We start from the raw sequence: 13,885 nt of genomic DNA on the forward strand, positions 1-13,885 counted from the left end.
TCAACATAACAATATACACTCAAGTATACAGTAGGACGAAATATCACCCTCCTGGATCAAAGGTGCACAGTGTAAAAATAAAATGAAAAAATTTAAATATACATACATACAACTATACATTAATAAGATAAACTAAGAGTGAGTACAACACTATTGTTCTTGAATACAGAGAGAGTAAGAATAGAAAACAATGAGAATTAGAATAAATAAATACAATACACAGACAGATACGAACAGTGCAATACAGAATAGTGCAAGTATCGGGAGTGAGAGGGAGTGTTTTGTAGTCCAAGAAGAGAGTCCAGTGTGGAGGAGAGCAGCATGGTGTTCAGGAGCCGGACTGCTTGGGGGGAAAATGTAGTGATGGCCAAATGAAGCTTTCTGAAGCATTGAAGCTTGTATTGAAAAAGGGTTCATTTTACTCGAAGCTTTTCAACACAGTCCTCTCTGGTCACATCTGGTGGCCAAAAATATGAAGAGCAGCTTGAAGCTCCAAAATGAAACGAACTGCTTCATTATGACTGCCCACTCTACAGCGCAGAGTTCACACTTCTGTCTGATATTGGGCCACCGTTGTCTTGCTTTGAACATGTATTTTTTGGGGTGAAAAAAATGTTGTTTATTTGTTTAATAAACAATTTTGATACATAAACTTTCCTTGATTAAACATGTGTCACGGTGTGGTCTTTCTTTACTTGTGACTTCTTGATGTCGGTAAATACAGTAATTGAAAAACACATATAATATACATGTAATAATGTACAACAGATTATGGAGTATGCTTCTGCTGTGAGGTCCTGCCTCCATGTACTAATGCAATTAATCACTGGACAGCTGGACAGGTATGTTTATATATAATATTATATTAGGCCAATTTTCTTATATATGTTTTTGACCTGGGGGTAGAATTGATTGTGAACTGCAAAGGGAAAATGCTTATAAACTTGCAAATTAAAAACATGATGCATTTAAGGAAACCCCTTTTAAATTTTATTTAAGAATTAGTTCCACTGTGCGATGGCCGAATCTGTTTCTTTTCATGGAGATAATTTCCCCTGCCTTCCCCTCACATGGAACAGAAGAGGCTGGAGTGCACAGAAACTGTAGAGATGCAGGTATACGGTCTTCCCGGGACTCACAGACTATCACCTAAAAAGAATAAACAAAGTAAATTGCTGCACATTTTGTAGAATACCATTTTAAGATTATTTTTAAAATAAAATATATTTTTTATAACATTAAAAGTAAAGAGTCAAATGGAAGTCTTTCTAAAGTTATTTAATGATATTTATATTATGAAGTAGACTTTTGACATTTTACGTTTTTCACGTTTTCACGCTATTGGACAATCTCGCTGACTTGCTCCTCATGCCGCAGTCGTCTTCTGCAGCATAGGGGAGTAAACAGTTGGTGGGAGGGCTGATGTTGGACAGCCATGATGCTAGTGGCTATCCCAATAACGCACTCAGCGGACCATACAATCCTCTGGAGGGCTCTGCGGTCGGACGCGTGGCAATTTCCATACCAGACTGTGATGCAGCGGGTTAGGGTGCTCTGTATGGTACCCCTGTAGAAGGTGTTAAGGATGGGTTTGGGGAGGCGCACCTTCTTCAGTCGTCTCTTGAAATGCAGGCACTGCCGAGCTCTTTTTGTCACTGATTTGGTGTTACTGGTCCAGGACAGGTCCTCTATGAAGTGAACACTGAGGAATCTGGTGCTCTTCACTCCGTCTACAGTGACACCAGCAATGCTGAGCGAGAGATGGACAGCCTCGGCTTTCCTAAAGTCAACAATCAGCTCTTTTGTCTTGTCAACATTGAGACATAGATTCTTGTCCTGCCACCAAAGCGCCAGCCGCTGCACCTCCTCCCTGTATGCCGCATCATCATCATCCCTGATGAGTACCACCACTGTGGTGTCATCTGCAAGCTTGATAATGTCGTTTGCTTTTGTTATGCCCCCCCCCACACACACACACACAAACCCACCACCCAAGAAAGAGCAAAAACAATGTACTTTTAAGTAAGTAAGTAAAATTTATTTATATAGCACATTTCACAGATAAAAATCACAAAGTGCTTTACAGTAAGATCAGACATACAAGTTAAAATTAATTAAATTAGTTAAAAGCCCGTTTGTATAAAAATGTCTTCAGCTGCTTTTTAAAGGAGTCAGTATAGAGTCTAGACAGCGTAAAGACAACGGCAGAGAGTTCCACAGCCTAGGTGCCAGTGCCTGAAAAGCCCGATCCCCACGTGTTTTAAATCTAGTACGTGGGACCACCAGTAGCCTCTGACCTGAAGACCTAAGTGCTCGGGATGAAGCATGAGGTTTCAACAGGTCAGAGATATACTGGGGAGCTTCACCATGCAGAGCTCTAAAAGTTACAACTAAAATTGTAAAATGAACCCTAAAATTTACAGGCAACCAATGAAGAGAAGCCAAAACTGGAGTAATGTGTGACCTCTTGTTTGTACCAGTTAAAAGTCTTGCCGCTGCATTCTGTACAGACTGAAGGCGATCCAGAGCTGATTTGTTAAGACACGTAAAAAGACCGTTACAATAATCCAAACGAGAAGAGATAAAAGCATGAATAATCATCTCAAGTTCTGCCTTTGACACCAGCAGCCTGAGTTTAGAAATGTTTCTTAGATGATAAAAACTGTTCCGGACAAGTTGTTTAGAGTGTTTCTCAAGAGACATTGAACTGTCAAATATAACACTGTGGAGTGTTTATATGCATACTTTATATGCAGCCATTTATTTACATCGCCAGTGAGCAATGCAAAAATAACAAACAAAAAAATCCCTAAAGGTACTCAAGCTTCCCGATTAAAAAAACAACAAAAAAATCCAACCAAAAAAGAAAACTGAGTCAGCAGAAAGGGCTTCATACCACTACTAGGCTGCTGCAGTGGACAATACATACACAGTGAGAAAGGCACGAAAATGCTACTTTACAAAGCTACTCACAACTATTTACAACGGAAATGCTCGAGCGCCAGACACACACACATCGGGTTATACATGCAAGTTTTCAGACAAAGACACTAAGTAAGCTTGGAAGGACAGGCTGTTTGTTGGGTGGTGGAGGCTGGAGAGAGGGGACCAGGGGGTTGTCATCTGGTGGTTAAGTACTGGTGTGATCAACCAATTATTCAATCCCAGAACAGAAATGAATTCCACCCAATGACATAAGAGGCTGATTATAAAAATGATCCATGCACGCCTTATGACCTACAGCACGTACAGTTAACACAGCTAAATGGCCGAGAAATTGCAAAGTTCCTTTTGAAATAAAGCTATTCAAAGTCATTTAACTGTGACTACAATAATAGCAATGTTAGCCAGCAAACAAAACGTTAGCACTAATTAACATAAGCTCCTAGGTGATGGTACTGTTTCAAGTTCTCTCATTGTTTGACATGTAGGGCAGATATTTTGGTGACACTGAGATCAGCCAGACACTAAACAGCAGTGTAATATCAACGCTAGATTAGATGTTTTCTAATCCGATAAAATGACATTATTCCTGTTTATAGAAGATGTTTGTCGTCTGTTTGTTTGACTGACAGGAACAGGAAATAGTGGTTGGAAATTACTGTTGGTGTTACATGAGGGTAAAGAAGGGCTTTAAGCACCTGGGTAAAAACTGGACCCATGATGAAACACTACAACAAGTACAACATATTCTTCAGTTTTAATATGTGACCATACTGTGCAGACTGCTGATGAGTTACACGGTTACATTTCATTAATCATTGTTAAACTAAAGTGGTAAGCAGTTACTTTATCCTTTCACTTAAAATTTCCAGGAAAAACACTACCTTGGCTACTTTTGTGCTTACATTTGATCTATGCTGGGTCACTACTTTTGCACTATAATGCTGCTGCTGACACCTTGGTTCACACTGACAATTAGAAAAAAGCTGATAGGAAAAGAAGGATGGAAAATGCCTGGAATTTAGTTACACTTGCAAATACTGCTTCCTCCAAACTGCAAGCATCAATAAAATGTTACAGTATTGTTTTCTATATCTGTGCATATATCCTTATTGGTAGTTTTCTCGAAATAGAAGCTCTTCATTTAAAAAAAAAAAATCTCTGATAACATTGCTGAAGCTAGCGCCCACCCCTACTGCGCATACTGCAAATATAAAACTGATATATACTTACATCATGGAGCAGTTGATGTCTGGTTTCCGACAAATACAGTAAAGAGGTGCGTTCTCCCCCTCCATACCAGTGTTCTCAGGCACTGCTACATGGTCAGTGTCAGACACTTCACTGTCCTACAACATACCACATAGGACCACATTAGAAATGACATGTATGTAGACATGCTAATTATACCTGGCTAAATGGATGCAGTAACAAAATGTTACTAACTACTCTAGTTATTAGTTTCCAGATGTGTGCAGTTGCTCCAGTCTTACTGACAGTATACTGTTTCAAACACCAGTGCCAACATTTTATTTTTTAAATCTTAGTATGATTCTGCACCAAGACTTGTGGCCTGTTGCTCGGTAACTTATTGTCTGACTACATTAACTACAGTTCATAAACATCATTCATTTTCTCCTACTTATTTTATTCAGGTTGTATTCCAGCTGTCATAGGGCAAAAGTACACCCTGGACAGGTCGCCAGTCTGTTGGAGGGTTATTAGAGAGACTCAGACAACCACTCACACCAACAGCCAACTAACCTAACCCCGCGCATGTCTTTGGAGTTCAACACCAGTCTGGCCGAATCACAGATAAGCAGGGTGTCTGTGCTGCAGAGCACAGCTGTGTCAGAGACTCTCGACATCAATGTAGCGTTAAGGATGCGGAGCGATGGGTGCACTAACACAATGTAAATATTAAAGTTCTCGCCATTGTCAATATGCTGTTGCGCTCTTGTTCGTATTATTGCAACCATATCTCGAGTCTAGCTTACCCTAAAAGTTTGGAGAGAATTGGTCTGTTAATAAACGCGATCGATTGTTTGGGACTGCTCTAGCAATCACGTCGCATAAACAACTCTACTTCCGGTGGGAAAACTAATTAAGGGTAAAGTCGCACTAATAACACCTACCACTCGCGTTCATAAGCATACACTATGATCACTTCCACGCAGTAACGTTGTAATAAATGTAATCCCCGGTAAAGTCAATTAGCGAACACTACTGGCATGTAATGCCAATGGCGACCATTTCACAAACTGTAGAAAATGCTCAAAATGTTGTCGGCACCAAAAGTGAAGGGCTGACAGTTGTGTTTATATACGAACCGTAAGCGCTAATGTTGGTTAGCATCAGCTAAAGCGAGGAAGTTTGACACTTGCAGAGGCAGTGAACGCAGAGAGAGCTTAAAAACGCATTGTGTTTTTGTTTTGTTTTTGCATTAAGACGTTGCACACAAAATTACAGATATAACGGTGACTTAGCTGCTCGTTGGATAAACCCATGGATCTTAGAAAAGATCAACACTACTCGGATGTAAGCACCCGTGTATAACACAATAGGCAAAATTACGCTTGCTAACCTTTCCACATGACAGTAGTGATGGGACGTTCTGTATCGAGGCTTCGGAGCGTGTGTCGAGTAATGGAGGGGGCGTTTCCGCGAAGCGCGTATCGAGGCTTGCTTCATTTATGGGAGGAGCTGAAAATGATGACGTCCGAAGCCTCGCTGCCCGGCTGTACCACGTGACTGGTTCATGAAGTGGTTCGAACTTTGCCGCGAGATATGACAGCGATATAAACCCCTCAGACTTCATTCAAAATGTGGGTGTTTGATGGAGAGTTGCGGTTAGAGAGAGTTTGGAGACCGTTTGGAGGTTTATGAGAGTGAGGAGAGAAAGTCAGGAGAGAATGGAGCCAGCTAAGAAGAGGAGGATGTCCTCCCCTGTGTGGGAACATTTTGATTTTATTCCTCCCAACAAGGTATGTAAATTTCTACAGAAGATGTATTTTCATGATACTGATGGTGCAATACAATTTATGTTGAGCTGTCTTGACTTTTGTACAAGGTGAAGTGTTTGCTATGTGCCAGGGAGCTGGGATATAACAGCAACACCTCATCCATGCTTAGGCACTACAGAGCTTTGCATGAGAATAAGAGGAACACCGATTGTGGAGCAAGACCAGGTGAGCCATCAAATGTCATGATAATATAGCATGCAGTAATGTTACTAAATGATATAACAATATTATACAACTGTTATAAGTTACGTGTGTGATATTTATATTTGTGCTTTGTCTTTATTGTCTTTCCTCAGGAGAACAATCTCAAATAGATGAAGACCTGGTCAGCATGGTGATTGAGGACTCCCAGCCATTTAGCATTGTGGAGGACAAAGGATTCAAAAGATTTGTTAAATCATTAAATCCTAGCTATGTTCTCCCCACTAAAAAGGTCATAAAAGCAGTGAAAATGCGTTTTTACAGAATAAAATGTGAACAGGCAGGACTGAGGCTCCTCAGTCTGTAGCTGTCCATACCTCAACGTTACAAAAGCACAACTACTGTCCACACCCCAACCACACCTCACCTCACAGTAAATGATCATTTCCATTTCAAGCATTTCCAAATAATCATTTCCCATACTGCCACTATAAATATACACAGTATACTGCCATCACTACAATATACATGTTTTACACACTCCTTTTGTTGTTGACATTTACAGGCTGTGTGCAAAATGCCACACTCTTCAAATTCATGCCAGCTATTATTTTTACGTCCAGTAGGTGTCCTGCTAGAGCAAATGAAGCTTCATGAAGCTTCGCGTTGGGGTGAACCAATTGGATGAAAAGCTTCAGTGCTTCATGGGGCTTCATCTGCCCATCACTACATGACAGGCTTCACATTAAATAAACATTTTTTCAAATACTCACCATGATCTGAGACCGTTTAAATATTTTGTTCCTCTGAAAATATGGCAGTATGAAGCTAAACCTTTAGCTTGACGGCTAAAGCAATGCTAAGATTTACACGGAAACGATCAGCGGACATCGGTCTACATTCTTCTTCTATGGTAGCAGCCTGGGCAGAGTAACAGCCAACTTTAAACTGCGCCATCTGTTGGCACCAATTACAGTAGAAAACATTATTGCGACAACACGTTTTTGGGGGAAAATAACAGAGATTGAAACTTTACTGATAATTTGTCCAAGTTGAAAAATGCCCTCCTCCAAAAATATCACGTGACAACCTCATTGCCTTACAGAATTATGACGTCACACACATGTAGAATCTTACCACCATTCTTTCCTTTGATCCTTTGATCCAAAAACCTATAAATAGGGGTGAAGAGCAACGACTTTTAGTCCGTTTCTCGCAGCCTTGATGTGTGCAGCATTGAACCGTTCGCCAGAAAAGCCTTTTGAAATATTTGGATCCTTTGCAATTGTAACTGTATCCAGACACAACATGTCTCAAACAAATCCAAAGGGACAAGAAGTTGACGCCTACACTCTTCCTTGGGATGAGCCACTAGACTCTTCCATTTCCTCTCTTCCTTGGTGTGACCAAGTGGAACTAGAGGAAAAGCGTTTGGAAGAAATGGAGGCTGAAGCGCTCAGAAACACAGAGAACATTAAGTTCTTGATGGAGGAAAATGAGCGAAAGAGCGCTCAACTAAAAAAGTTATCATACCAGCTTCAAGAAAAGGAAGCTATTATTGAGGAGAAACAACAGGATCTCCAAGACATGGACAAAAAGAACCAGGAGCTCCAAGGAAAACTTGATGAAGCCCTGCAACAAAATAAAAACCTTGCCCAAGAGAAGAAACAAGATGGCATGAAGAAGAGAGGGCTGCAGAGCAATCTCCAAGAAATGGAGCTAATGTACAGTGTAGACAAAAAAAGGCTTGATCGCACACTGCAAGAAAATGAAAAGCTCCTCCAAGAGAAAAGGCAACAGGAGTTAAAAGAGAAAGAAATGCATTCCAAGCTTCAGAGCATCAAGCAACACAATGAAAGCTTGCAAGGAAAGCTTGATCAAGCTCTGCGGAAAAATAGAAAACTCCTCCAAGAGAAGATGCAAGACAGCACGAAGAAGAGAGGGCTGCACTCCAATCTCCGAGACATGGAGCTAATGTACAGTGTAGACAAAAAAAGGCTTGATCGCACAGAGCAAGCAAACGAGAAGCTTCTCCAAGAGAAAAGGGAACAAGAAATCAAACAAAAAGAAATGGATTCCAATCTTCAGAGCATCAAGCAACAAAATGAAAGCTTGCAAGGAAAGCTTGATGAAGCTCTGCAACAAAATAAAGAAATCCTTCAAGAGAAAGAGCAGCTGGACAGAAAGCAGGGAGACATGGAGTGCCAACTCCAGCTCATGGAGGGAAACAACAGGATGCTGCAGGTAAAGTTCGAAGAGACACTGCACAAATATCAAGACCTGCTTCAAGAGAGAGAACAGCTGGTCGGTAAGCAGAGAGAAGAAAAACTTCTTCTCCAGGAGTTTGAGAAGAAAAACCAAAACCTGCAAGAACTTTACAACAAAATGAAGTTCAAAGCATCTGAGCTGGAAGGAGAAAATGAAAAGCTGCAAAAACAGGAGGCAACATCTAAAGTGCTGAAAGAAAGGTTGGAAGAAAAACAAGCCGAAAAAGAAGAAGTGCAGAAAAAATGCAACAAGCTGCAGAAGCAAAACACAGAAAAAATCGAGGAGCTGATCCTCATCCTCGAGAAAAAGCAGAAAAAGAAAAAACGCTTCTTCTGGAGGAAGAACACTCCTTCTTTCACTACTGCCAATGTCACCTCTTCTTCCCCCACCTCTGCTCCAGCTTAATTCCCCCCCCTCCCCCCAACACCTCTCCCATCTCCCTCCCCTCTTTTCACAGTCACCCCCCAACCAGTCCCGACAGTTGACTGCCCCCTCTAGAGCCTGGTTCTGTCATAGGTTTCTTCCTTTAAAGGGAGTTTTTCCTATCCACTGTCGCCTCGTGCTTGCTCAGAGGGGATTGTTGGGGTTTTCTCTCCTCTCTCCCTTTACTTTACGCTCTTCTTTACATCCCACCCACCCCCACCTTCTCTTTTTTCTTAATAATTGAACAATAAAAACAATTGGTCACTAATTAAATGTGTCAAATCAATGTCTTTATTCAAGAATACAAGAAATGGGTAATAGCTGCATGTGTGTTTGTGTGTGTGCATAATATGCATACTTTACGTGTTGGATCCAAATCCCACAAGGAATTAAATAAAACAAGAAGACAAACAAAAACAAATATTTCTCTCCCTTCCCAGGTCAGGAATCAGGATGAGGAAGAAATGAGGTCAGATCAGTGCAGGTTTTTGCACTACTGACATAAAGTTTCTGCTGATTAAAAAAAGTATGTCGATATTTCTGAAATACATTTGCAAACAAATAACTTTGACAACTTGTGTTTTTTCATAAAAGAAAAATCAGAGAGCAGAGCTGGTAAAACAGCTTAGCTCCGCAGGTTACAGGAGATCAGATGCCAAATACTTTTCATGACAGTCTTCGTTACTGCATAAATCTCCCCTTTTATCATTGATCAGTAAATCACTGCATATACATTCATCTAACCGTTATAATTTCATGAGTAAAGATTCTCAGATGACTGAATGGCGGTTTTAGTAAATGTTGAACTTTATTGTGATTTCTATTTTTAGAATCAATTGCACACATTTTGATTTCGTTTTGCAAGCTGCTGATTTCACACAGATCCACTGCCCAAACGTGCCTTTGAGTTTTTCATCATTTAACAAGAATAGGCTCAGGCAATCATTGTGTAATTAGGCTTTGGGAAGGTCTGGGGACAGGTATGATGGTGGTGGTGGTTTTAAAGCACTGTAGCACAACAGCTTGACTCAGGGAGATGTTAAAGATGCCCGCTAGGACATCAGTCAGCTGGTCAGCACGGGCTCAGAGCACGCGTCCAGGTATATTGTCTGGTCCAGCAGCTTTGTGTGGGTTGACTTTAGTGAGAGTCCTTCTCACACTGGCCGTGGACAGGGACAGCACTTGGTTGTCTGGCGACGGGGTGGCCCTCTGTAGTCCATCTTGCATCCCATTTAAAGAAGTTCGTGTTCGCACTGCGCTTGGATGTCCTGGCCTCTGAGGTTAAGGTGTACGGCTCCTGGTTGTCAACTGACCAATTTATCATGGCAAAGCCTGTGGTGGACAAAAGATAAGAGGCTGATTATAAAAATGATCCATGCACGCCTTATGACCTACAGCATGTACAGTTAACACAGCTAAATGGCTGTGAAATTGTAAAATTACTTTTGAAATAAAGCTATTCAAAGTCATTTAACTGGGACTATAATAATAGCAATGTTAGTGCTAATGTTTGTTTGCTGGCTAATTAAAATAAGCTGCTAGGTGATGGTACTGTTTCAAGTTCTCTCATTGTTTGACATGTAGGGCAGATATTTTGGTGACACTGAGATCAGCCAGACACTAAACAGCAGTGTAATATCAACGCTAGATTAGATGTTTTCTAATCCGATAAAATGACATTATTCCTGTTTATAGAAGATGTTTGTCGTCTGTTTGTTTGACTGACAGGAACAGGAAATAGTGGTTGGAAATTACTGTTGGTGTTACATGAGGGTAAAGAAGGGCTTTAAGCACCTGGGTAAAAACTGGACCCATGATGAAACACTACAACAAGTACAACATATTCTTCAGTTTTAATATGTGACCATACTGTGCAGACTGCTGATGAGTTACACGGTTACATTTCATTAATCATTGTTAAACTAAAGTGGTAAGCAGTTACTTTATCCTTTCACTTAAAATTTCCAGGAAAAACACTACCTTGGCTACTTTTGTGCTTACATTTGATCTATGCTGGGTCACTACTTTTGCACTATAATGCTGCTGCTGACACCTTGGTTCACACTGACAACTAGAAAAAAGCTGATAGGAAAAGAAGGATGGAAAATGCCTGGAATTTAGTTACACTTGCAAATACTGCTGCCTCCAAACTGCAAGCATCAATAAAATGTTACAGTATTGTTTTCTATATCTGTGCATATATCCTTATTGGTAGTTTTCTCGAAATAGAAGCTCTTCATTTTAAAAAAAAAACCTCTGATAACATTGCTGAAGCTAGCGCCCACCCCTACTGCGCATACTGCAAATAGAAAACTGATATATACTTACATCATGGAGCAGTTGATGTCTGGTTTCCGACAAATACAGTAAAGAGGTGCGTTCTCCCCCTCCATACCAGTGTTCTCAGGCACTGCTACATGGTCAGTGTCAGACACTTCACTGTCCTACAACATACCACATAGGACCACATTAGAAATGACATGTATGTAGACATGCTAATTATACCTGGCTAAATGGATGCAGTAACAAAATGTTACTTAACTACTCTAGTTATTAGTTTCCAGATGTGTGCAGTTGCTCCAGTCTTACTGACAGTATACTGTTTCAAACACCAGTGCCAACATTTTATTTTTTAAATCTTAGTATGATTCTGCACCAAGACTTGTGGCCTGTTGCTCGGTAACTTATTGTCTGACTACATTAACTACAGTTCATAAACATCATTCATTTTCTCCTACTTATTTTATTCAGGTTGTATTTCAGCTGTCATAGGGCAAAAGTACACCCTGGACAGGTCGCCAGTCTGTTGGAGGGTTATTAGAGAGACTCAGACAACCACTCACACCAACAGCCAACTAACCTAACCCCGCGCATGTCTTTGGAGTTCAACACCAGTCTGGCCGAATCACAGATAAGCAGGGTGTCTGTGCTGCAGAGCACAGCTGTGTCAGAGACTCTCGACATCAATGTAGCGTTAAGGATGCGGAGCGATGGGTGCACTAACACAATGTAAATATTAAAGTTCTCGCCATTGTCAATATGCTGTTGCGCCCTTGTTCGTATTATTGCAACCATATCTCGAGTCTAGCTTACCCTAAAAGTTTGGAGAGAATTGGTCTGTTAATAAACGCGATCGATTGTTTGGGACTGCTCTAGCAATCACGTCGCATAAACAACTCTACTTCCGGTGGGAAAACTAATTAAGGGTAAAGTCGCACTAATAACACCTACCACTCGAGTTCATAAGCATACACTATGATCACTTCCACGTAGTGCCGTTGTAATAAATGTAATCCCCGGTAAAGTCAATTAGCGAACACTACTGGCATGTAATGCCAATGGCGACCATTTCACAAACTGTAGAAAATGCTCAAAATGTTGTCGGCACCAAAAGTGAAGGGCTGACAGTTGTGTTTATATACGAACCGTAAGCGCTAATGTTGGTTAGCATCAGCTAAAGCGAGGAAGTTTGACACTTGCAGAGGCAGTGAACGCAGAGAGAGCTTAAAAACGCATTGTGTTTTTGTTTTTGTTTTTGCATTAAGACGTTGCACACAAAATTACAGATATAACGGTGACTTAGCTGCTCGTTGGATAAACCCATGGATCTTAGAAAAGATCAACACTACTTGGATGTAAGCACCCGTGTATAACACAATAGGCAAAATTACGCTTGCTAACCTTTCCACATGACAGGCTTCACATTAAATAAACATTTTTTCAAATACTCACCATGATCTGAGACCGTTTAAATATTTTGTTCCTCTGAAAATATGGCAGTATGAAGCTAAACCTTTAGCTTGACGGCTAAAGCAATGCTAAGATTTACACGGAAACGATCAGCGGACATCGGTCTACATTCTTCTTCTATGGTAGCAGCCTGGGCAGAGTAACAGCCAACTTTAAACTGCGCCATCTGTTGGCACCAATTACAGTAGAAAACATTATTGCGACAACACGTTTTTGGGGGAAAATAACAGAGATTGAAACTTTACTGATAATTTGTCCAAGTTGAAAAATGCCCTCCTCCAAAAATATCACGTGACAACCTCATTGCCTTACAGAATTATGACGTCACACACATGTAGAATCTTACCACCATTCTTTCCTTTGATCCTTTGATCCAAAAACCTATAAATAGGGGTGAAGAGCAACGACTTTTAGTCCGTTTCTCGCAGCCTTGATGTGTGCAGCATTGAACCGTTCGCCAGAAAAGCCTTTTGAAATATTTGGATCCTTTGCAATTGTAACTGTATCCAGACACAACATGTCTCAAACAAATCCAAAGGGACAAGAAGTTGACGCCTACACTCTTCCTTGGGATGAGCCACTAGACTCTTCCATTTCCTCTCTTCCTTGGTGTGACCAAGTGGAACTAGAGGAAAAGCGTTTGGAAGAAATGGAGGCTGAAGCGCTCAGAAACACAGAGAACATTAAGTTCTTGATGGAGGAAAATGAGCGAAAGAGCGCTCAACTAAAAAAGTTATCATACCAGCTTCAAGAAAAGGAAGCTATTATTGAGGAGAAACAACAGGATCTCCAAGACATGGACAAAAAGAACCAGGAGCTCCAAGGAAAACTTGATGAAGCCCTGCAACAAAATAAAAACCTTGCCCAAGAGAAGAAACAAGATGGCATGAAGAAGAGAGGGCTGCAGAGCAATCTCCAAGAAATGGAGCTAATGTACAGTGTAGACAAAAAAAGGCTTGATCGCACACTGCAAGAAAATGAAAAGCTCCTCCAAGAGAAAAGGCAACAGGAGTTAAAAGAGAAAGAAATGCATTCCAAGCTTCAGAGCATCAAGCAACACAATGAAAGCTTGCAAGGAAAGCTTGATCAAGCTCTGCGGCAAAATAGAAAACTCCTCCAAGAGAAGATGCAAGACAGCACGAAGAAGAGAGGGCTGCACTCCAATCTCCGAGACATGGAGCTAATGTACAGTGTAGACAAAAAAAGGCTTGATCGCACAGAGCAAGCAAACGAGAAGCTTCTCCAAGAAAAAAGGGAACAAGAAATCAAACAAAAAGAAATGGATTCCAATCTTCAGAGCATCAAGCAACAAAATGAAAGCTTGCAAGGAAAGCTTG

The 13,885-nt window shown here is 40.8% G+C and overlaps 3 long non-coding RNA genes across 3 annotated transcripts; 1 reads left to right on the plus strand and 2 right to left on the minus strand.

Moving 5' to 3' along the window:
- Positions 1-967: 967 nt before the first annotated feature.
- Positions 968-7,191, minus strand: LOC113022865 (uncharacterized). The gene is made up of 3 exons (XR_003272455.2): positions 6,881-7,191; positions 4,177-4,292; positions 968-1,149 (listed from the first exon to the last, which is right to left on the minus strand). It is a non-coding gene; the product is annotated as an uncharacterized LOC113022865 (long non-coding RNA).
- On the plus strand, positions 5,771-6,400 carry LOC145428796 (uncharacterized). The gene is made up of 3 exons (XR_013909118.1): positions 5,771-5,927; positions 6,014-6,131; positions 6,263-6,400. It is a non-coding gene; the product is annotated as an uncharacterized LOC145428796 (long non-coding RNA).
- A 1,875-nt stretch (positions 7,192-9,066) lies between the features above and the next one.
- On the minus strand, positions 9,067-12,837 carry LOC145428968 (uncharacterized). Its single transcript, XR_013909328.1, has 3 exons — positions 12,531-12,837; positions 11,127-11,242; positions 9,067-10,130 (listed from the first exon to the last, which is right to left on the minus strand). It is a non-coding gene; the product is annotated as an uncharacterized LOC145428968 (long non-coding RNA).
- Positions 12,838-13,885: the final 1,048 nt, after the last annotated feature.

Source organism: Astatotilapia calliptera, chromosome 5, assembly GCF_964374335.1.
Source record: "Astatotilapia calliptera chromosome 5, fAstCal68.1, whole genome shotgun sequence".
Taxonomy (NCBI): Eukaryota; Metazoa; Chordata; class Actinopteri; order Cichliformes; family Cichlidae; genus Astatotilapia; species Astatotilapia calliptera.